Raw genomic sequence first — 25,996 nt, 5'->3', positions numbered from 1 at the left:
CACCTCCTAGGGATATAAGTTAGAAACCTGGGACCACACTTGACACTTTCCTTTCATCCCTCACCCGACTGTTTATTGTACACATTCTCTCCTTTTTCCATTTGAGTCCTTCCTGTTTCCTGGCTGACTGCCAATGACTTCCTTAAGTTTCCCTGCATTCATTGCCTACCCCTCCAATCTATCTTCCCAGGAGCACTGGAGTGGCATCTCTAACATACAGTCTTGAACATGTTATTTCTCTTCTTAAAACCCTCTACTGGTCCCTGCATATAGAGTAAGATCCAACTCCTTAGACAGGCAGTCAAATACCCAAAATTATGGTCCCAATCTACTATTCCAGGGTCACCTTTTACCACTCCCCATGATTTTTACTCAGGCTGTCCTCCTCAGGCTAAAACATCTTTCCCACCTGCCTTTCTGCCTGATAACATCACATCCAAGACAATGAAGCCTTCAGTCTCCTTTCCAGGCAGAAAGTGTCTTGACTTTCTAGTGCTCCCAAAGTATTTTATTCTCTACCATCATTACAGTGCTTATCTAGAATACAGGACTGGATTCAAATTAATCCTCTACCTGGAACACAAGCTCCTTGAGAGTAGTCACTAGGCCATATTCACCTGTGTCTTGTGCTAGAACTGTCTGGCATATGATGCAGGGGTGTCCAACCTGCGGCCTGCAGGCCGCACTTAGCCCAAGATGGCTGTGAATGTGGCCCAACAAAGAACTGTCAATTTACTTATAACATTATGAGGTTTTTTTTGTTTTGGGGTTTTGTTTTTTTGTTTGTTTGTTTTTTTGGTGATATGTGTCACAATGTACCTAATGTGTGGCCCGAGACAACGCTTCTTCCAGTGTGGCTCAGAGACGCCAAAAGGTTGGCCACCCAAGCATCAAAAATGTAGATAAATAAGTGGAAAGCAAGACTAGAACCCAAAGAGGGAGGCACTTTTCTGTTTCAAAGAGTGTCTATTTCACTTTTCTCTCCTTCAGATCTTTACTGAGACTTGTTAGCTGAAGTGTTCCAAATATATAAAGGAATTCTAGGTCAGAAGTTTGGACTAATCACGATTCCTGTGCTCCCTAATACCGCCTAACTCCCTCTCCAACTGCCAGCTTTCACTAGATGCTATTTGTCTCAGATGAGTAGCAGGTGAAGAAAGAAAGAAAGGAAAGAAAGAAAGAAAGAAAGAAAGAAATAGAAAAAGGAAAGGGGTAATTAGCACTTAATGAAGCAAACTTTTGAAAAAGTATTCTTGGGGATTTCTAGACCAGTGCTGCCCAATCAAAATATGATGTAAGTCACACATATAATTTAAAATGTTCTAGTAGCTACATTTTAAAAAGTGAAAGGAAACAGATATTAATTTTAGTAATGTTACCAAATATACCCAATACTACCATTTTAACATGTACTCAATATTAAAATTATTTATGAAATGTTTTATTTTGTACTAAGGCTCTGAAATCTAATGTGATGTGTATTTTATATTTATCATAAACACTAGTCATATTTCCAGTGTCAATATCCACATGGGTCTGGTGGCTACCACACTACAAAGTGCAGCTTAGAGTACCTTTTAGTGCTTAGTTGTCTATAGCTACTATTCTCTTACAGATTGCTCTGTGGTGAGAAAAAGACTTCATTTTCTTAGTGTTATTTTACAGAAGAGGAGGGAAAGAGAGGGGGAGTAGGGATGGGAGGGAGAAAGAGAGGGAGAAACACATCAATGCGTGGAAGGGGGAAGGGATAAGGGGGAAAGGGGAAGGGAAGAAATTCATTAATTTACGGACAGGATTAGGCTCTTTGAAACTAGATGGCCCAGAAAACTTGGATTCTAAGTTGTGTTCTGCCTCCAACTGATTGGGTAACCCCAAGGAGGTCCTTCCTCCTTGAAAGAGCTTGATTTGATTTTTCAAACAACTTCAAGTTCTAATATGCTAAGGTTCTATTAAGGAGCCTTATATCTTAACTTCCTGGGAGAGCGAACCCAAGTGTCCTTCTGACTTTGACTAAATTTAGTTTTAAGTCCTAGTTCTAGGAACCATATCTCTCTTTATGTATACCACTCAGAGACCAAGCCTTTTCCTCAATAAGCAGCAACCTCCAAGGAATCAGAAGACGGTAGCCAGACCCTGACTGATAGTCACACCATGGACCTCAAGATAACATCTTAACCTAATGTATGTTTCAGTTTCTGAGCCATAAGGTGGAATGACTCCCTGGGTACTTTCCCATGAGACCAAACAAAGGGACACTGAAAAAGACTTCAGAACTGTCCTAAATATCTGAACAAATAATTTATTACCCTTGCTTCACCTCCAACCAATCAGCTTTCAGCACAACTGCAAACCCCTAACCTAGTGTCTGGTGATTTTGCCCCATATGATCTGTGGCCTACATACCACTGGGGAGTTCAGACTTTTGTGCATTGGCTTCCAATTCTCCTGAGTGGCACCAAGCATAATAAAATACCCAATATTTCTCCACTGCAATTCTTGATGTTTAGCTCTGCTAGCACCTGTGAACAAACTTTTTCTGTTCTGTATTAAAAATGCTTCATTCATTTATCCATTAAATATTTACTTTGCATTTAATGGGAAGAGAAATGAAGAAATAATGACCTCTAGTCCCTGTCCTCAAGGAGCTAACAGTCTAGCAGCAGGAGAAAAACATACATCAAACTCACTTTAATGATTCTATTAACCTTTAGACTCTTTCTAGAATAAGTCCAAAAAGAAATCATTAAAGTCAAATGATAGAACATTGTAAAATCACCAGAAATTTTAGAATTAAGATGATCTAGGTATGAATCCCAATATAGCTATTTATTGTGTCATCTTAGGTAAGTCACTCAACCCTGATAAGCCTCAGTTTTCTGACTGTAAAATAGGTTTAACATATCTAGTCTCATAAGGTTGTGCCGGTTAAGTATGTTAATGCATGAAAAGCTCTTTGAACAGTTCTGAACAAGGTAAGCATTCAATATAAGTAATGTAATAAATATAATGTAAGTATTCAATATATCTGCTCTTACATTTCAATAAAAGTTATATGTATAAAAAAACAAGAAGAGTAATTCATAATAAGAGTTCAGTAAATGAGAGCTCTTATTATGGCATCACATGATCAAAGCTGCATAAAGTCACATATATAAGGGAGTAAAGACTGCGATGAGGCAACCAAAATAATCAACACATTAAAGGGGGGGGCACTATAGAATTTTGTTATAATGTTTAATTTGTCCTTTACAGGAAAAAAAATAAATGACCCAAAAACATAAACCAAGGATTTGAGGCCACTTTCCAGTATCAAGGCACTCTTCATTAGGAAGCCCTGAAAGCTAGATTCTGTTCAGTTAAGGTCTAGAAAGCAGCGGCTGGGGTGAGAATCCAGTGCCTGACAAGAGGCAGGGCAGAGGGGCTGAGTGAACAGAAGTCTACCATGTGAAAATGGTAAGTTACAACTTTGCCTGGTTAATTTTTGTTTCTACTGGAGCATTTATTGGCATTTTGCACAACAAATAAGTAGAAACTTCTTCATTAAGGCATTTTTATTGGCTACCTTGACAGTAAATGACTGAAAGTTAGGCCAAAATTCTCAAAACAATGGCAATGATTCTGGTGCCATCTGGTGGCAACACTTCACTCAGACACGTTTGATTCAATAGTTTGCTTATTAAGTACTTGTGCCTGATACTGTGGAAGGCACAAAACGATGGGAAGACTGGGCCATAACTTCTTTTTCAGCATATGGGAAGATGAGACATAAACATATCAATTGGGCAGCCATGCAAACCATCGAGTACTGAGATGAGAGTGCAGAGAAGAGATGCAGCAGTATGATCAGGAGCTGTCAGGGAAGACTGCCTGGAAGAAGCAGAGCTCTGGCTAGTTCCAAAGAAATTTGCATGTGGCCAGATGAAGAGGAAAAGCAAAAGCCATTTATCCTTCTTTCTTTGAATCTGTAAAGACAAAGGTGAAGTGAAGACTATCCTGAAACCAACTCACTAATTAATTCAGCAAACATTTACTGAGGGACAATCCCAGCTTTTCCAATGTGGAAGGTAAGAAAAGCAATCTCCCATTTTTCTCTGCAATGCTACAAGTTAGATGCTACCAATAGGAGCTAGTCCATGTTTAAATGTACTGTCTTTGTTTTAGATTTCTTTCGTCTCAGAAACTCTAATTCATGAAGAGTCAGAAAGAGCTCTCAAATGACTTGCTTCCATAGCACCAGCTACCTTGTCAGTCTGCTGATGCATGGCACTTTTGACATGCAGAATTCTTACCGTTTCTATATCTTCCTATGTTATGGGAACAGGGGTCACTCACCATGCTTGGCTGAAAATAAATATCGAAGATGAAATAAAACCACATGTCCAGGAGGCAGAACAAAGTGAAACTCACAGCTAACAGAATAATCGGCTTGGAAAAAATGCTGATAAATGGACAGAGGTCAACTGGAGGAAGGTGCCAGAGACCTGCTCCACAGCTCTAGTCAATATTTTCATGCTCTGGATGCAAATACAAAGGATCTGCTTATCAAATTGTGGCCAGCACAAAGCTTGGGGGGTGAGGAAAACCAAGGCAAAAAACATGGAAAGCAAAAGCAGCAAGATTTAAAATGAATAAAGGTTTGTTCTAGAGCAGCAATTTCAACCACAAGAATTTTTAAAACATGCAATACCTGACTATTTAGTCAGGAGCAGAGACCTCTTTTTCCTTATATTTAACAAACAAACAAACAAACAAACAAAAACCTTGACAACAACCAACACAACAATGAACAAATCAAAATTATACCTTTTTCTTGTTAGAATGGCAAAAAATTGTATTTTTTGGAGTGCCAAAGAATTTTAATAATTAGTTTATGTGTTCCATGAGACAAAAAAGGTTGAAAATTGCTGTTCTAGAGTTCTTCTAGCTCTGACATTCTATGAGCTAATAAGCTGAAACAAAGAACCAAAACCATACAATGAAACCCAACCAACCGCTCAAGTATAGGATGGGGAACGAATGGTTTAATAGCTCATATGAAACAGATCTAGGGGTTTCAGCTGAGCAGAAATTGTCAAGAAATACAAGGAGGGACCCAAAAAAACCCCAGAATTATCTTCTGGAGTGTGGGCCCCTTGTAGTACAGGCTTCCCCCAGTAGGTGAGTGTTCTGGGAACCCATCTGTATCAGTGTACCACCTGGCATTGTTGTGGGAGGCTATGTTTGGCTTCAGTAAATTTTTCTGAAGATTCCATGCTTTTGCCCATTTCACGATGGGTGATTTACAAGTGCACCACGTACATCATGCTGAGTGTTCAGCAGTTTTTGATCATAAACAGCATGACCACCCCTCCCACCAACCTGCACCCTCTGTATTCACCCGATCTTGCCCCAACGGACTTTGCTTCCCCAGATGGATAAAGTCTTCAAAAGGAAACACTTTGTCGATGCTGAAGAGGTAAAACAAAAAACGCCAGAAGCCTTAAAAGGCATCAAAGTCAATGAGTTCAAAAACTGTTTTGAGCAGCAGAAAAAAAATCTCAACAGGTGTATTACATCAAATGGAGACCACTCTGAAGGTGACTAAAGTTTAAACATGTAAGAATAAATTGACAATTTTTAATAAATAAATTCTGTTTCTTGGGGCCCCCGCTTGTATGTGTCAGCAAGGAGGGCCACTGCCCACAAAAGCCAAGGCAACCTCATGCTGCTTAACTAGGAATAGACCCAGAATGGAGGTGGCAGCAGATCTACTATTCTCGCTGTCAGAGCATCCCTGGGGCTCTGGGATCAGGTCTTCGGACCACACTGTACAAAGAACACTGACAAATAAGCATGATCGGGGAGCAGCTAAGAATACAAGGGTCTGGAAACTAAATTACGTAATGAACAGTAATGAACAGCTGAAGGCACCAGGATATTAGGCCTGGAAAAAACTACAGGTCAGCATGGTTGCTGAAGATGACCCAGAGGCCCAGTAAGCAGGTATATTCCATGTAGTTTCTGTGGCCTGGTAAGACCCCACACATTGCTGAAACACCCTACAGGGTAGAAACTCGGTTGACAATTCCCTGCTTCCACACCCTTGGTAAATGATCAACCTTACCCCATGAGTGAGGCAGGTCCCTCCATGGCTCATAAATGTGCTACACAGTTATTGCCTCTGAAAATCCTGCTTTTGTGTCTCATCTGCCACTGGGTCTAACTCTTGTTCTTTTGAGACACACACACACAATAAATTTACTTCCTGTTTGGCTATTTCACAATACCTAAAATTACATATTCCCCTGCCCCAAGTTTTCTACTCTCCAGGCAAAAGTGTCATTTAAAAACCACTGTTCACTTACTGTACACCATGCTAAGGACTGTGGGATTTGGAGGTAAAAAAACAAAACCTCCTCAAGAACATAGGTCTACTGAGGAGAAACAAAGAACTCTAACGTAGTATTATAAGTGCTATAAAGGAGTAGGCCCTGGTGGCCAAGAAAGTAGAGTAGAAGCGCTTCACTCAACGTGGGGAAACCATGGAAGACTTCCTGAAGAATGTAACCTTTGATCTCTGTCCTGATGGCTATTAGGTGCAGGTGGAGAAAGGCATCATGGTGAGTATTTCGGTATGAGGGAACAGGGTATGCATGATAAAGTACAACTAGTATTTGAGGGAGGTATGAGAAATGAGCCTACAGAGGTAGGCAAGGCTCTTTGGCGGAGGATGCTGATGTTTGCATCACAAAAATTTTAATTATATTGTAAGGAGAAAATTTTTTCTTCCTCATAGAAGTGGATTACAACCCTTTACCATCACAGTCAGCAATCTCTAACCACACCCAAGTAAGCCCTTTAAGGTCTTGGACTGAGAAAAATCGATAGTACTTTAAAGATTTCCAGGTAGGAGATTTTACGACTCATCCATTCCAGGAGCGAACAGTAGATCAGCAGAGAGGTGTTTGAAAAGATGCTATATTTGGTAACAGACAGAGATGATGAAAGCTTCTCTTTGGATATCTTTAAAAATAGAGTAGATACTTCCTCAGGTATAGACTTATTTTTCCCCCTAACATCCCTGAGGGAGTTAGAGAATGGCCAAAAAGAAAGTCTGTCCTGGGCAAGGTTTCCAATCCAGATCTGTCTCTCAAGTTCTCCCTCCCTCTAGCATATTCACCGAGTTTGTGGGCAACCCTTGAAAGCCTGAGGAGGCAAGATGATGTAAAGGCAGATAGTTGTGAAAAATGCCTGAAGGACTTGGGCAAAAGTCATCAAAAAAGGAAATACCTGGGTGATTAAAAACAGAAATGACCATAACAGAAACTGATAATAAGTTCCTGAAACTTTTAAAAAACCTCAAAACATGGTTGAGTGACTCTATGAAACGCGTACTTAACCAAGAATCAAGTTTTGGTTTACTTGTCCAGCTCTCCAATTTAATGGTCATGTGCTCCTGCCATATCACTTCAGGATTCTGCCTGCTGGTCTACTAATCTGAAAAATGGAGATAAATCCCCATCCAGACCATCGTAAAGCTGTTGAGAGGTTCCAATGAGACAGTGGATGAGAAAAGTTTTGTTTTTTTTAAAACACCAACGAACTGAAACTATAAGCATTTTAAGGTATTATTAATACTGTTGCTATTATTCAAAAGAACTGTACTGAAATTTAAATACAGAAGCAGTAAGACCTTTTGCTCCCAAAAGCACTTAGACAAAGTTTCTCTTCTTTTAACCTGAGGGTTGGACTTGAACTCTTAAATTACAGAGAGAAGCTTGATACTTTTCACAGTGAAACTAGTCAGTTGTCATACTTGCTCATAATCAGTCTCATGGCTGGCAACATCTATGCTGACCTAGTCCTTGAGTCTAGGACAGTATTTCTCACCAGAGGTGAATTTCCTCCCCAGGGGACATGTGGCGATGTCTAGAGACACTTTTGGTTGCTATTGGCATGTAGTGGGTAGAGGCCAGGGATGCTGCTAATATCCCACAATGAAGAGGGTAACTCCCCAAGAGAATAAAGAATAATCTCGCCCCAATGTTAATAGTCTCTCTATTGAGAAACCTGCTCTAAGAGCTTGTGTTTTTCTATTCAGTGGAAAGCCTGCGCTGCCAAGTGAAGAACAGAAAATTTCATTCAGTTTGAAAGCAAGAGCCTTATCAATTAATTCCATCATTTCTTGGCATGTCATAAGAACCTTTCCCCTCCCCCCACCCCCCGAAAGCTCTGATAGCTAATCTTGACTACTCAACAACCCCAGTGCCTCTCCTTTACACAACATTCTCTGGGGAGCTGTTTTGATTATTTTTTTACTCTCGTTCCTCACCCCATAGACATTCCAATGTGTTTAATATGTATATTTTTGTATCTGTTTTTATAAACTGTATTGATTTTTTGGGGGGCAAGTATTTTTGACTTATTAATTGGCACTCTGTTACTTTTTCACTCACTACAGTAGTTCCCCTTCATCCGCAGTGTGTTACCCATGGTCAATCTTGGTCCAAAAATATTACATTAAAAATTCTAGAAATAAACAATTCATAAATTTTAAATTGTGTGCTGTTATGAGTAGTGTGATTATAGGAGTTACTTTGTATAGTCTAGATATCAATCTATTGTCAGTTTTAATCATTACTAGTCTCTCTTTTATATTAACTTTGTCCATAGTATCCTTTATTGAACAAAAACCCTTAATATAATCAAACTTTTCAAATCTTTATCTTATTTACCTATTTTTTATTACCTTAATTTTACCTTTCATAATCAGATCTTTAATCTATCTGATAACAAAGATGGCTACCAAGTGATTAATGAGCAGGTGGCATATGCTAGACAAAAGGGTGAACCATGTGACAGCATTATAAAGAATAAAAGAATACCTGCTAATTGAACAAATACATATACATGGAAGAATGGAGAAAGCATGGAAGTCAGATGGACTAGGTATGAATCCTGACTCTGCTAATCATTGGTGAGTGCAGTTCAGTTAATCTCTTTTGAACTTCAATTTCTTTCTTTCTTTTCTTTCTTTTTTTAAAAAATCCTCACCCAAGGATATGCTTACTGATTTTAGAGAGGAAGGCAGAGAAACATCACAGGGTTGCCTCCAGTACACATCCCAACCAGAGATTGAACCTGCAACCGAGGCATGTGCTCTGACAGAACAAACCAAATGATTAGTATGAAAACATACCGACCTCACTAATTTACTTAATAAAGTAGATATTTTCACCCTGTTAGACTGACAAAGGTTAAAAATACTGATGATTCCCTATCCCCTCTTTAACACTGGATTAATAGCACTGTTAATCTCTGATAAGTTTTCTAGATGGCAATTAAACAAGATCCACTAATAATTAAAATAAATAAAATGAAAATCTCTTGACCTAGCAATTCAATTTCTAGAAATTTATTCTATGGGAATGCCTGCCAAGCTAAGCAGATTATATACGTAAAAAGTTTACTAAATCACTGTTGTAACACTAATAAACTGTTAATTAACACATCTATCAACAGAAGTTAATACTTCTAAAAAATCTATTTAGCCCTGGCTGGTGTGGCTCAGTGGCTTGAGCACCAGCCTGTGAACCAAGGGTCGCTGGTTCAATTCCCACTCGGGGCATATATGCCCGGGTTGCAGACCAGGTCCCCAGTAGGGGACGTATGAGAGGCAACCACACATTGATGTTTCTTCCTCTTTCTCCCTCTCTTATCCTCTCTCTAAAAATAAATAAAATCTTTACCAAAAAAAAAAATCTATTTGAAAGAATACTATGCATTACTAGTTTAAAAGGATGACATACATACTAACATGGATAAATATTTTAGAGATAGTCTTGGGGTAGAAAATGTTGCAGAACCTAATGGATGTCATAAACATCTAAAAATTTATAAATATTAACATTAATAGAAAAAATCTGCAAGTGTAACAAACTGTTAATAGTGGTTCTCTCTGAGCACTTTTGATTTCTATGTCACATACATACTGTTTGAAATTTTTATAATGAACGTATAACATTTGTAATCAGAACAAAACCAAAATAAAGAACAAAATCCCATCCTTTGTCTCTAGACAGGTCAGCTTTGTTGTCTAAGAATAAGACAGGCCTTCACTTCTCTCGCTCATTCAATAAGATATAGATTTTAGAGTGGAGTTTCTAAGCCCAGCCAATCATTCAAAAAAAAAAAAAATCACAAAAATCCCCTCCACGCATCCCTAGTTCCTAATAAAAAAATAGCCTGTGATTAAAAAAAATAAAAAATAAAAAATAAGCCTGTATGGAAAGCTCATTCCTGTCTAAGACAGTTCATCCACTGTGGAACAGCTCTCACTGGTGAAAATTTCTTTACAACACTTAGCTGAAATCTGCACTCTTTTTTTTTTCACTTTTATTTATTTTCTTTAAAGATTTTATTTATTTAGAGAGAAGGGAAAGTAGGGAGAAAGAGAGGGAAAGACACATCAGTGTGTGGTTGCCTTTCACAGGCCCCCAACTGGGGACCCAGCCCGCAACCCAGGCGTGTGCCCTACCTTGGGATCAAACTGGCAGCCCTTCCATTCGCAGGCTGGCACCCAATCCATTGAGCCACATCAGCTAGGGGCAAAATCTGCATTCTTAAAACTCATTTTTTAGCTTTAATTTGGGCCTTCAGAGTTACAGAGAATAACAATCATGAAAACATATTTTAAAGATTAAAGAGGCTTTAGCAATCATCTCGTCTTAAACCTTTTTTTTTCCTTCTATTTTTTAGAGAGATGGGAAGGGAGGAAGAAAGGGAGAAAAATACCAATGTGTGAGAGAGACATCGACAGGGCTTAAACTATTACTTCAAAGATGAAACATCAAGATGAGGAAAGAAAGGCTAAGAAAGAGGAGGTAATTTGGCCAAGGTCCATCGCTAATTAGCAGAGGTTCGAGAAATAGGTCTTAGATCACCTGACTCCCACTTCAAATCTTTTTATCCTACCCCAAAATTCTGTTCTTCAGAAAATAAAAAAGGTAACATTTTCTAATAATTCTGAGACCAGCATTACTCTGATACCAAAGCATGACAAACACATGACAAGAAAACTACAGACCAAAATCTCTTATGAATATAGAGGCTAAAATCCTAAACCAAACACTAACGAACTGAATCCAGAGCATAATGTAAGGATTATACACCACAGCCTAGTGGGACTTACTCCGGGAATGCACATGATCATCTCAACAAAGCAGGAAAAGCATTTGAGAAAACCAACACCCATATGTAATAAAAACACTCAACAAACTAAGAATGGAAGTGAACTTCCTCAACATGATAAAGGGCTTTTATGAAATACCCATAGCTAGCATAAACAAAAACTGAAAGCTTTCCCAAGATCAGGAAAAAGACACTGATGCCCATTTCACCACTAATGTTGAAGAAAAAGAGTGAGGAGAGGGGAAACACAAAATGGAGTCTCTTTAACCAAACTGCTAAACTATTAACATAATGAAGGCTGAGGCATGAAGAAACAATTATTTTTCTTGTGTTAACTAGCCTGAAAACTTAAAACTTTTTAACTTTGCAATCCTGTGTCAATGCCTGAAAATGTATTTACCTGCAGACATCCCTCCGACTAACGCCTAAAGCAGAGGTCCCCAATCCCTCCAAGGATCGGTACAGGCCTGTGGCTTGTTAGTAACCAAGCTGAACAGCAGGAGGTGAGCAGCCAGTAAGCTTGGAAGCTTTGCTTTCATCACCGTCTGAGCTCCACCTCCTGTACTGCCCCCCCCTCAATCGCCTACCCCAGCTCCACTTCCTGTCTGCGACCCGACCCCCACACCCCCTCCGTGGAAAAATTGTCTTCCATGAAACTGGTCCCTGGTGCCAAAAAGATTGGGACCACTGCCCTAAAGGACACAGGATGTGACTAGACCTCCTGGCAGCCATCATCCAGAGAGCCTGACATCTGACAAGCGTCCTACACCAATCCTAGGGCCTGGAATGCAGGACTGATTATTATCAAGGATGTGGCTTTTACTACAGAAACTCTTAACTTTCCTTTCTTCTTCAGAACATTTCTGGGATTTTGCTTAGATGTGTTTGTAGTTAGCAAACTCTAAGGCCCATTGCTATTTCTAGCAAAGCTTACAGATTCTTACTGAGTTCATCTGACACTATTCAGCATTGTACTGAAAGTGTTGGCCAGAGCAATTGGGCAAGAAAAGGAAGTAAAAGGTATCTGATTGGAAAAGAAGTAAAACAGAGGACATGATCTTAAGAAAATATTCCAAAATCCACAAAAAAAGATTAGAGTTTTAAAAAATCCATCAAAGTTGCAAGCTACAAAATCAACACACAAAGTCAGTTGTATTTCTATATATTAACAATAAACAATCCAAAAGGAAATTAAGAAAAAAATTCCATTCACAATAGCATCAAAAAGCATACTTAGGAATAAATTTAACCAAAGAGGTGCAAGATGTGCATTCGAAACTACAAAACATCAATTAATAAAAGAAATTTTAAAAGACCTAAATAAATGAAAGGACAACCTGTGTTCATGAATGCAAAGATCAATATTAAGATGGCAATAGTCCCAAAGCTATATACAGATTCAGTGCAATCCTTATCCAAAGGTCAATGGCTTACCTCCCTCCCCACCCCCCAGAAATTGAAAAGGTGATCTTAAAATTAATAAAGAATTACAAAGAACCAAGAATAGCCAAAACAACCACAGAACTTACTACACTGCTACAGCAATCAAAAGTATGGTATATAACATGAGCATAGGCATATATTTAAATGAAACATAACTGAGAGCACATAAGTAAATGAATGCATCTATGGTGAACTGATCTTTGACAAGAATGCCAAGACCTTTCAGTGGAGAAATAAGTCTCTTCAACAAATGTGCGAGGATAATTGGCAAAAGAATGAATTTAGACCCTTACCTCATATCATTTACAAAAAATTAACTCAAAATAGACAAGGGGACCTAAATGTAAGAGATAAAGGTATAATACTCTTCAAAGAAAAGAGGTAAATCTTAATAATCTTGGATCTACCAATGGATTCTTAAATATGACACTATAAGCACAAGCAACAAAAGAAAAAATAGATTTAAGGTATAAACTTCCAACAAGTACTAAATAAGCCTTGGAGAGCTATAGCACAGTATAGTTGCTGTTGAACAACTTGGGTTTGTACTTCATGGACCCACTTATATCAACACACGGACTTTTTTTCAATAAATATACAGTCGGCCCACCATATCCCCAGATTTTGCATCCACAGATTCAACTAACTACAGATCAAAAATAGTATTTTCTCTCCATGTCTGGAAATTGGCAGATATTGGGTTAGCCAAAAAGTTCACTCAGGTTTAAGTGAAAGAAAGACACATTTTTCACCAGTAACTTTATTGAACAATGTAGTTACCGTTTTGTTCTGCTACCTTCCACCATCGTTCAGGCAACTTCATAGTTCCATCCACCCAAAACTTTTTACCTTTTTGAGCAAAGAACTGTTCCAGGTGCCTTTGAAATTTTTTCCATTAAGAGAATTTTATAAAGACCAAAATAAATGGAAATCCGAGGCGCAATGACTGATGAATACAGCAGATGAATCAGAACTTACTAGCCAAATCGCAACAGTTTTTGCCTGGTTATCAAAGAAACATGTGGTCTTGTATTATCCTGATGGAAGATTATGTGTTTTCTGTTAACTAATTCCAGACACTTTTTATCAAGTGATACTTTCAGTTGGTCTAATAGGAAGCAGTACTTATTGAAATTAAAAATTTGGTTTTCTGGAAAGAGCTCATAACAGTGGGACTCCCTTCCACCCTACCCAAAGGCTGGTCTTCCCTTGCACCATGGTCTCTTCCATTCTACATTACTGTAAAGTATCTACTTTTCATTACCCATCACAACTTGTTTTAAAAATGGAACAGTTTTGTTACATTTAAGTAAAGAACTGCATGTGGAAACACTATCAAGAATATTTTTTTCATTTAACATATGTGGAATCCAAACATTAAAGCAACTAACATAACCAAGATGGTGCAAATGATTTTCAACACTTGATTTGGATATTTTGAGTATGTTGGCTATCTCCCATGTAGTATAACAACTGATTGTTCTCAGTTAATGTCTCGACTTGATCACTATCAACTGGTCTACCTAACCATGGAGCACTGTCCTGCAACAAATCTTCAGTACGAAACTTTGCTAACCACTTTTGACATGTTCGATTAGTCATAGCACCTTCTCCATTCACTGCACAAATATCTTTTTGCGTTTCAGTTGCATTTTCACCTTTCTTGAAATAATAAAACATAATATGCCAAAAATGTGGCTTATTTTCTTCCATCTTCAGTATTAAAATAGCTATACAAAAATTCCCCTATTTTGATAAGTTTTTTAAAGTATATTTTATTGATTATGCTATTACAGCTGTCCCCTTTTTTCCCCTTTGCCCAGCTTTACCCAGTACCCCCTTTCCCTCCAGCAATCCCCCCCTTAGTTCATGTCCATGGGTCATGCCTACAAGCTTTTGGCTTCTCCATTTCCTATACTATACTTAACATCCCCCTATCTATTTTGTACATATCCATTATGCTTCCAAATCCCTGCATCTTTTCCCCCATTCTCCCCCTTCTTCCTCCCCACTAATAACCCTCCATGTGATCTCCATTTCAATATTCTGTTCCTGTTCTAGTTGTTTGCTAGCTTTTGTTTTTTTAGATTCAGTTGTTGATAGCTATTTGTTGTCATTTTACTGTTCATAGTTTTAATCATCTTCTTTTTCTTAAATAAGTCCCTTTAACATTTCATATAATAAGGGCTTGGTGATGATGAACTCCTTTAGCTTTTTCTGCGAAGCACTGTATCTGCCATTCCATTCTAAATGATAGCTTTGCTTATCATATAGATAATAAATGTAATTTTGGTTGTAGGTCCTTGCTTTTCATCATTTTGAATACTTCTTGCCAGTCCCTTCTTGCCTGCAAAGTTTCTTTTGAGAAATCAGCTGACAGTCTTATGGGAACTCCCTTGTAGGTAACTCTTCTTTTCTCTTGTTGCTTTTAAGATTCTCTCTTTATCTTTAATCTTTGGCATTTTCATTATGAATTGTCTTAGTGTGGTCCTTTTTGGGTCCAACTTGTTTGGGACTTTGTGCTTCCTAGACTTGAATGTCTTTTTCCTTCATGAAATTAGGGCAGTTTTCTTTCATTATTTTTTCAAATAACTTTTCAATTTCTTGCTCTTCCTCTTCTTCTGGCATCCCTACGATTTGGATGTTGCCATGTTTGGAGATGTCCCAGTCTTCTTATTCTCTCACCATTTTTTTTGAAATCTTGTTTCTTCATTCTGTTCTAGTTGACTGTTTCTTTCTTTCTTTTGTTCTAAGTTGTTGATTCGAACCGCATTCCCTTCCCTTCACTGCTGGTTCACTATGGATTTTTCTTTTTCATTTAGCATAGCCTTCATTTCTTCCCCTATGTGTTTGCTGTACTCAGTGAGCTCTTGAGCATCCTTCTCACCAGTGTTCTGAACTCTACATGTGACAGGCTGGCTATCTCCGTTTTGCTTTTCTTTTTCTGGAGTTTTTATCTATTCTTTCATTTGGGCCATATTTCTTTGTCTCCTCAATTTGGCAGCCTGCCTGTGTTTGTTTTATGTATTAGGTAGAGCTGTTTTGACTCTCTTATCTTGGCATACCTGTTATGTCTTAAGGGGCGGAGCCTTAGGTTTTTGCCAGAGTAGGGTGACCTGCTTCACTGCTTTATGGTGCTGTATGTGGAGGAGGGATCAGAGAAGGAACAATGCTGCTTACTTGGCTCTCGCCCATTTCCAGTCACTTCCCCCACTTAGTGTATGAAACTGAAGCCCTTCTAGTTGCTGCCCTGGTGTGAATCCCAGAGTGGGTGGGTCTGTGTACATTCAAGGACCATGTGGGTCCTTTAAGCAGACTCTCCTGAGAGACCAGCAGTTTCTTCCTCTGCCCCAACCCCTGCTAGTTCTTATAGCCAAAACTTATGAGGTTTTATTTTCCCAGCACTGGAACCCTGGGCTGCTCAGTCTGGCCTAAGGCTAGGATTGATTGCTCACTCCCCAGGTGTCCATATTGCTGGCCTCCACCTCCACTGCCTTGCTGCTGCCGCCTCACCACTGCCACACTGCATCCTCTCTGCCCCAGCTCCCTATCTCTCCACCCCTCTTCCCCATCCAGATGAGTATTTTTCTTTGAATCCTTGGTTGTCGAACTTCCATACAGTTTGATTTTCTGGCAGTTCTGGTTGTTTTTTTGTTTTAAAGTTAGTTGTGATCCTTCTTATGGTTGTGTGAGGAAGTAAAGCATGTCTACCTACACATCCACCTTGGATGGAAGTCCAGTTATCAGGTCTGAAAACAAGGAGGCATCCTTGTTTCATCTCTTTTACTCATACTGCAATCTCAGTTCACTGAACAAAATTCATCTTAATTCCAGCCACTCATACCACCATTCCTGCTACCCAAATCAAATCCACCATTGCCTCTTACTTCAGTTACTGTAGCAGCCTCTTATGTTGTTTCCTGGGAATCACTCATGCAGGCTTTATGTTTTGCCTCACAACACCTAGAACTACTAAGAACTGATAAGTTTTTTTTTAATGCACACTGATATGGACAGCTGTCAAAATACAATCTAACAAAAGTGGTTTAAATGAAGTTCAAGACAACTAAGCACTACTAGAGCCAGCTGGGGACACCGAATAAATATTTTGGCCAATATTAAGGGCCAACTGTATGAATTGTTTTGGGTCATTTTATATAAAAGACTTGTGATCACAGATTTTGGTATTCATGGGGGTCTTGGAATAAATCCCCCATAAATACCAAGAGACGAGTAGTGTTTGGGGAGTCAAAAGTTATATACAGATTTTCAACTGCATTGAGGTCAACACCTCTAACCACAGCATTGTTCGGCAGCAACTGTATAATGAATATAGACAATATCGTAGTAATCATCACACTTGCTAAGAAACTAGAACTTAATTATTCCAACTACTAAAAAGAAAGAATAGTTACGTAATGTGATAGAAGCACTAAATACCATTACAATGGCTATCATACTATAACATATAAATTAATCAAATTAAATGTTGACAACTTAAATTTACACAATGCTGTATGGCAAATATAAAAAGATAAACTGGAATTCATCAACCTGAGAGATGTTTATGCATCAAAGGACATTAAAAAGAAAGTGAGAAAGCAACCTACACGATGAAAGAAAATTGTAATTATATATCTAATTAACAGTCTAGTATTCAGACTATATTAAAAAACTCTTAGGAACCCTTGTGTACTGTTGGTGAGATTGCAAATTGGTGCAGTCACTATGGAAAACAGTATGAAGCTTCCTTAAAAAATTAAAAATAGAACTGCCTTATGACCCAGCGATTCCACTTCTGAGTACATATCCGAAGAAAACCAAAATGGGCAATTCAAGACAATTTATGCACCTCTATGTTCACTGCAGCTTTATTTACAATAGCCAAGTTATGAAAGCAACCCAAGTGCCCATCAACATATGAGTAAATAAAAAAGTAGTGGTACATACATACAATGGAATATTACTTGGCCATAAAAAGGAATGAAATCTTACCATTTCCAAAAGCATGGGTGGACATAGAGGATATTATGCTCAGTGAAATAAGCAAGACAGAGAAAGACAAATACCACACAATTTCATTTATATGTGGAATCTAAACAAAATAAACAAACAAAATAGAAACAGACTCATAGATGTAAAAAACAGACTGACAGTTGCCAGAAGGAAAGATGTTTGGGTGGATGGATGAAAAAGGTGAGGGATTAAGATGTACAAATTGGTAGTTACAAAACAGTCATGAGGATGTCAAAATACAGCATAGAAAATATAAAAAGGGAAAATCACCAAAAAACGGAATTTATTTATAAAAAATTGTGTACTTATTCTTACATGTTTAAATTTCAGTCACCTTCAAAGTACTCTCCATTTGATGCAATACACCCATCTAGACGTTTTTTCCACTGCTCAAAACAGTTGTTGAACTTGTTGATTTTGATGCCTTTTAGTGCTTTCTGCCATTTTTTGTTTCACCTATCTTCCACATCAGCAAAACGTTTCCCTTTGAGGGCTTTTTCCATCCAAGGAAACAAAAAAAAGTCAGCTGGGGTGAGATAGGTGAATAGGGAGGGTGGGGCATGAGGGTCATGCCATTTTTGGTCAAAAAATGCTGAACACTCAGTGCGGTGTGGGCAGGTGCATTCATAAATCACCCATCATGAAATGAACAGAAGCACTGAATCTTCAAAAAAATTCACTGAAGCTGAACACAGCCTCTCGCGATATTGCCAGGTGGTACACTGATACAGATGGGTTCCTAGAACACTTATCTAGTGGGGGACATCTGTACTGCAAGGGGCCTGCTCCTTAGTAGATAATTCCATTTTTTGAGGGAGTCCCTCCTTACAGTCAATAATATTGTAATAACTATATATGGTGCAAGGTGGTTACTGGAAATATAGGTGGGATCACTTTGTAAAGTATATGTCTAATCACTACCTGAAACTAGTACAAAATAATACTGAATGTCAACTGTCATTTAAAAGTAAAATTTCAAAGAGAACTCTTAGAATGCAACAACAAAAAGACATAAAAGCCAACTGAAAACAGACAAAAAACTTGAATAGACATTTCTCCATGGAAGATATTCAAACAGCCAATAAATACATTAAATAATGCTTGATATCATTAGTCATTAAGAAAATATAAATCAGAGAGAATCAAGATGGCAGAGGAGTGAGTGGAAGTCACACTGGCCTCCTCCCAGGACCAACCTGGAATTACAACTTAACTGGAGAGAAATCCCTGGAAAAAAAAACAACTGAACAATAGCAAGAGAGGAGCCTTGTAGCCTTGGAGACAGAAGAATCGGCTTTAGAGCAATATAACTGGTAAGGAGTGCAGCAGAGACTCAAGAAGGCGGGCAGGGCACCCACGGGCAGCAGCACCAGATGGGTACTGAAACGGCCAGTTGGATCCCCCTGAGAAGAGCAGGGTCTAAACCATAAGTGGAGATCTCCAGCTTACAGAACCAGAGCCCAAAAAGTGCACAGATAATAACCAGATGCAAAAAGCGACAGGGTTGCTCTCTGACAGAGATGGGCAGCTGGAGACGCAAAGAGCGTTTAAAGGGCCAATGCATAAATTTTTGTTTGCAGCCCCTTACCCTGGGCTCCAGCAAAGGCGGGGGCAGAGTGGGCTAGAGATGCCTGAAGAGAGCCTGGGGAAGGAAGATTTGGGGAGAGAACTGAAAGAATAGCCAGCAGGATCCCAGTGCTGACTCATCCCCAATACGGCAGCAGCAATCTTGCTCGGGCAGACCATTCCCCTGAGCGGCAACAGCATGAGAGGACCCAACAGTCAGGTTCCCAGGAGGGCCTTGGCCCTGCCCTGTGGTATCTCTAATCCAGCCTCCTGAGTTCAGAGTGACTAAATTAACAACTGAAGGAGACAACTACAGAAAGTAGATTCCTTGAAATCGCAGACTGCCTAAGGTCAGACAGGGTCAACATGGGACATCATCAGAGGCAGCTTGCGAAAGAAAAAACAGCGGTCTCTTACCATACAAGTTCACACCACAAAGTCAGGAAATCAAGACAGATCAACTTAAGAAGCAGAAGCAAAAGAGAGGAGCCTCACAAATAATGGGAAGACAAAGAAACACCCCTCTGTCAAAGGGAAAGGAGGAATCCCCAGAAAGAGAACTAAATGAAATAGACGCAAGTAAACTATCAGATACAGAGTTCAAAACAATGGTTTTAAGGAAGCTCAATGAGCTTAGTAAGCTCAAAGAGAATAACAAAAACTACAGGGAAACTATGAGGAACTTATTGCAAAATATATCAGCACGAAAAAGGACATAGGAACTATCAATAAGACACAAGAGGAAATGAAGAATACAATTTCTGAATTGAAGAACATAGTAGAAGGAATCAAAAGCAGGCTAGAGGAAACAGAGGATTGAATCAGCGAGCTGGAGGACAACACAGAAAAAAGCTCCCAGAAAGAGCAAGAAAATGAAAAAAGGCTCTCAAAAAGAATGAAGAGGCACTTAGGGAAATACATGACAACCTGAAAAGTAATACTATCTGTATAATAGGGATGCCAGAAGGAGAAAAAGAGGAGTAAGGGATAAAGAACCTGTTTGAAAAAGTAATGATGGAAAACTTCCCTCATTTGAGAAGAGGAAAGGTCACACAAGCCCAGGAAGCACAGAGGGTCCCATTCAAGAGGAACCCAATGAGGCCCACTCCAAGACACATCATCATTAAAATGGCAAACATCAAAGACAGAGAATCCTAACGGGAGCAAGGGAGAAAGAGGTAGTAACATATAAGGGAACCCCAATACGGCTAGCAGCTGACTTCTCAACAGAAACACTACAAGCCAGAAGAGAATGGCAAGAAATATTCCAAGTAATGAAAAGCAAAGGCCTGGAACCAAGACTGCTCTACCCAGCAAGGCTCTCAGTTAAAATGGAAGGTGAAATAAGGAGTTTCCCAGACAAAAGAAGGCTAAAAGAATACACCTCCACTAAACCAGCACTGCAAAATATGCTAAAGGGACTGCTTCAAGATGAAGAAAAAGAGTCTATGAATACCCAGTTCCTTTCACAGTTGCCAATATTTGATATTACCAATATTTTTAATACATATTAATCTGATTGTGACAAGGATGTGTTATTTAAATGGCTCCTTTATTATTTGTTGAAGCTAAACCTGTTTTTGTAGATTTCTTGCCTATTTCTATTATTTTTAAAAAGCTTTAAATGACTTTTGGGTATTCTTTATTCATTTTTTGATTAAAGAATTGTAGAATTTTTTCCCTAAAAAAAAAAAACACAACAAAAAAAACCCCTATTAACCTTTTTTTAGATGTGTTGCAAATACTTTTCTATGCTATTTCTTGTCCTTTAACTTTTTTTATATGTATATTATTACATAGTTTTAAATGTTTAAAATAGTCACATTGTCAATATTTTACTTTATAGCTTCTGGGTTTGAATATTTTACTTCAGGGTAAGAAAAATATTATTTTGAATTTTCTCTGAAAACTTCTTAGATTTTACATATTGATTTTTAACTCACCTGAATATTTTTTGTATAATATGTGAAATATGGCTCTATATTTGTTTTATTTCAAATAATACTGGTTCATGCACCTTATTTATTGAATAAGCCTTATTTTCCCCATTGATTTGAAGTATCAATTTAATTGTATATTACACTGTTAGACATATACATTTATTTCTAGAATGCTCATTTTATTTCATTGATCTACTTGGTTATTTCTGTGCTGGTATCATGCTGTTTTAATTGCTGAGAATTTATAATGGATTTAAATTTTATAATGGATCTTGACATTTAAAAAAATAAATATATAAAATCAATCTGCATTTTAAAAAAAAAGAAAGAAGGAACTCCTACCTTTTGTAACAACATGAATGGAACTGGAGATTATTATGCTAAGTGAAATAAGCCAGTTGGTGAAAGACAAATACCACATGATCTCACCTATAAGTGGAATTTATTCAACAAAATAAACTAATGAACAAAATATACCACAGGCATAGAAACATGGAGCAGACTGAAAATGACCAGTGAGGATGGGGGAAGGATGACAATGGTGGAAAGAAGGAGAAGGGACTAGACAAAGAACATGTATGAATGACCCATGGACATAGACAAGAGTGGGAACTGACTGTGGGAGGGGGCGGTGGGGTGGGATGGGTGGAGGAGGGCAAAGGGGGAAAAACTGAGACAACTGTAATAGAATAAACATGATTTGAAAATTAAAAAAAGAAAATATAAATCAAAACAATGAGATACCACTTCATGCCACTAGAATGGCTCTGAGAGAGAGAGAGAGACAGAGAGAGAGAGAGAGAGAGAGAGAGGTGTTGGTGAGAATGTGGAGAAATTGAAACCCACTGCGGGTTAGGATGTAAAATGATGCAACTACTATAGAAAATCATTTGGCAGTTTCTCAAAATGTTAAACACAGTTACATATAACCCAGAAATTCTACTCCAGTGTATATTCAAAAATTAAAAATAGATGTTCAAATGAAAATTTATAATGAATGTTCACAGCAACACTATTCACAACAGTCAAAAGGTAGAAACAACCCAAATGTCCATCAATTGATAAATGCTTACACAAAACATTGTATATCCACCCAATGGAGTGTTATCCAACCATGAGAAGAAATGAAATACTGACTGATAATACAATATAGATGAACCTTGAAAACATGCTATATGAAATCCAGACACAAATTATGCTATATGAAAAAAGGCAGGCCACATATTATATGATTTGATTTATATGAATATCCAGAAGAGGCAAATATATAGAAAATAGATTCATGGTTGCCAGGGTATGGTAAGAGGGGGAAATAAGGAATAATTGTTTAATGGCTATGGCACTTCCTTTGAGGTAATGAAAATGTTCTATAATTAAACAGTGGCAACAGTTGTACAAAACCGAGGATATATTAAAGTCCACAGAATTATATATTTAAAATGGGTAACAGTGTATTTTATGTGAAACTGTCCTCAAAAATAAATTCTATTCCTTTTCCACCTAAAATAGTACCTGAAGATATTCTTATCTTGAGGTTTTCCCTCTTAGGACTGATAGTAACTAACATTAGCTTTAGTGCTTACAAAACATTTTGCCATACAATCTTATCTAATCTTCACAACTCAAGAGATGAAAAACTGAGGCTCAGAGATGTATGAAATAGCTAGGAAATGGGAGAACTGGTCACTAAAGACACATTGACCTAACTCCACTGTATTATACTGCCTCCAAGGCAAGTCACTTCAACTTCTGATAAACTTGAAAAAGGACAGAAGATGCCATTATGTACAGGCATCTTGGGCAACTTTTCTTCTCCCAAAGTTAGTATTTTAATTAAAGTGGTAACAATATTCTTGTACACAATAAAAATTTTAACAAAACCAACAGATTATTGACAGCAGCACAAAGCAGAAAATTACAGATTTCCTTTGCCAACTTTCTAAACACATAGGTTTAAATATCTCAGTATGTCACAGTGTTTTCATCTCCTCTTACCAGTGAAGTTTAGAACAATGTTTACAGGGCATGGCAATAAAGTAAGATGATTGTGCATGCTCCTTATACAACCAGCCTCATTAAGCCACAGTCATACTTCCTGTTAAGTATTAACTCGTGAATGACAGCATTGATTTTCTAACACTCTAAGTCTTACGTTTTCCTAAAGAGGTGGCAGAGGGACCAGGGTTACCCAAACCTGTGTCAAGCAGAGCAACCTCTTAAGGCTATGTTTTTCACATAGCCTTAAGATAATGTTTGAAAAAAGGATTCCATAGCTTAAAAAAAAAAAAAAAAAAAAAAACTTACTAAAAATCACTGCATGTGTGTCCGCACTTCCTTCAGAGTAGGTTTTTAAAAATCTTTGCAGATTAGCCAACATTATATAACTAAGATTATTTCTAAGTACAAGCATAGTAATGCCAAGGGTCTCACTCCACACTTGGGTTTTTGAGTTTTCTTAATTTACCAAACTCAATTAAACCATCTTGGTAATCTCCATTTTACAGAGTAGGCACTATAACTACACACTAAGAAACAAATGACTTGTCTCTTGTAAAGCATGAGCAGGGTCCAGAGATGAAGCCCCAACACAGGTGGCTTAGCCTGCTGGATGGTGCCTCGTTTCCAAAAGCCTTGATGCCATATGGTCATTCCATGCACTGTGCCTAGAAAGTACAGATGTCTCTACTTGTGCATGCCAACAACACTGGCCGTAAGTCAGTAAAGTTTGGAACCTCTGCTGGCTCAAGGGCAAAGACTAACCTGTCTTTTTCCTATGCTCCAGACTACCCTATGTTACCCTTTACAGATGCAACATATGGTATAGTTGAAATTATGAAACATAAAGCAAATGACCTGAGTTCAAGTCCTAGCTCTATATTTTAGTATCCATTTCATGCCTCAACCCTCTGGGCCTCAGTTTATTCATTGTATTTACCTCATGAGCTATTAGGAAAACTAAATAAGATAATGCATCAGTTCCCACCTTGTGAGTTACAAACCCCTGGGCACCTGTGACCATGTTAGAAGAGGCCTGAAAAAACATACACTAGAGAAAAAGAATCACTAAGGGAATAAGGCTCAGAGCCCTGGAGTAAAATCATCTGGGTTCAAATAATAGTGTTATCACTGGAGCAAGCTACTTAGTCTATCTATGTCTTAAATCCTCATTGGTAACTGGAAAAACCAGTACCTACCTTACTGGATTATTGTGAGGATTAGAAGAGCCTTTTTAAGTGCTTAAAACAGTGGCATAGGAAGAACTCATCAAATATTAGTTCTTGTTACTGTTATATGGGCTTATGTATTCTTTCAAAATACAACTATTATGTAGGTGTTTGTAAAGTTATTTTTATATTAAAAAGGGTTGTTATATTTGAAAAGGTTAAAAACTTCTACGATAATGGTTGTAAAAAGAATCCAGTATACTATCTACCATGTCCTAATCCAGATTAATCTATTATTTCAATCTTTGAAAATTTATTTAGGCTTGTTTTGTGGTCTAACATAGTCTGTCCTGGAGAATGTTCTGATTGCACTTGAGAAGAATATATACTCTGCTCCTGTCAGTAGAGCATTCTGTATATATGTTAAGTCTAATTGATTTATAGTGTAGTTCAAGTTCTCTACTACTGACCTTCTATACTGTTGTTCTATCCATTATTGAAAGTGGCATCCTGAAGTCTCCAATGATTATTGAAGAACTGTCTAATTCTCCCTTATATTCTGTCAAATTTTGCTTCACATATTTGGGGCTCCTTTGTTGGATACATATATGTTTATAATTGTTATTATCTTCTTACTGTATTGAACCTTTTATCAATAAATAATGTCCTATGTCTCTTGTAAACTTTTTTGATTTAAAGTCTATTTGTTTGATATTTAAGGGTCAACCCTGCTTTTTGTTATCATTTACATAAAATATCATTTATTTGGGGTGAGGGAAATTCTTTTTTCTTCTTATTGATACAAAATCGCTACATAACATTATATAAGTTTCAGGTGTGCATTATACTTCACTATCTGTATACAGTACAAAGTGATTACACTAAAAATCTAATTACCATCCATCACCACACAATTGACCCCTTTCACCATTCACCCACTCCTAAACCCCTTACCCTTTGGTAACCACCAATCTGTTCTCTGCATGAGCTTGTTTCTGTTGTCTTTTGTTTACTCGTTTGTTTTTAAATTCCACATGATTGAAATCATAGTACAGTATTTGTCTTTCTCCATCTGACTTATATCAGTTAATATAATACCCTTAAGTCTATCCATGTTGTCACAAATGGCAAGATTTCAGCTTTTATATGACAAAGTAGTATTCCATTGTATATATAAATATATGTACTACATCTCCTTTACTTACTCAACTATGGATGAACACTTACATTGTTTCTATATCTTGACCATTGTAAATAATGCTGCGATAAACATAGGGATGTATCTATCTCTCCAAATGAATGTTTTTGTAGTCTTCAGATAAATACCCAGAAGTGGAATTGCTGGGTAATTCTATTCTTTTTTTCAGGAATTTTACTGTTTTCTAGAGTGGCTGCAACAGTTTACATTCCCATTAACAGTATAAAAGGGTTCCCTTTGCTCCATATCCTCTCTGACACTTCTTATTCTTTGTCTTTTTGATAATTGGCATTGTAACAGGTACGAAGTGATATTTCATTGTGGTTTTGGTTTGCATTTGCCTGATAATTAATGATGCTTAATATCTTTTCATGTGCCAGCTGGCCAGCTATTTGTCTTCTTCGCAAAATGTCTAATCTGATCCTCTGCCCATTTCTTAATTAGTTGTTTGTTTTCATGTATTGAGTTATGTGAGTTCTTTATATATTTTGAATATCAAC

At 37.8% G+C, this 25,996-nt stretch overlaps 1 protein-coding gene across 1 annotated transcript in view; it reads right to left on the bottom strand.

The window, feature by feature from the left end:
• RNF121 (ring finger protein 121) overlaps nucleotides 1-25,996 on the bottom strand; it is an 86,598-nt gene that overhangs the window by 24,307 nt on the left and 36,295 nt on the right. The window lies entirely within an intron of this gene.

The sequence above is a fragment of the Pteronotus mesoamericanus genome, unplaced genomic scaffold (genome assembly GCF_021234165.1).
Source record: "Pteronotus mesoamericanus isolate MK-2021 breed Mesoamerican mustached bat unplaced genomic scaffold, CSHL_Meso_final contig_33, whole genome shotgun sequence".
Taxonomy (NCBI): Eukaryota; Metazoa; Chordata; class Mammalia; order Chiroptera; family Mormoopidae; genus Pteronotus; species Pteronotus mesoamericanus.
The sequence above is the reverse complement of the archived record's forward strand: the minus strand, read 5'-3'. Positions and strand labels throughout refer to the sequence as shown.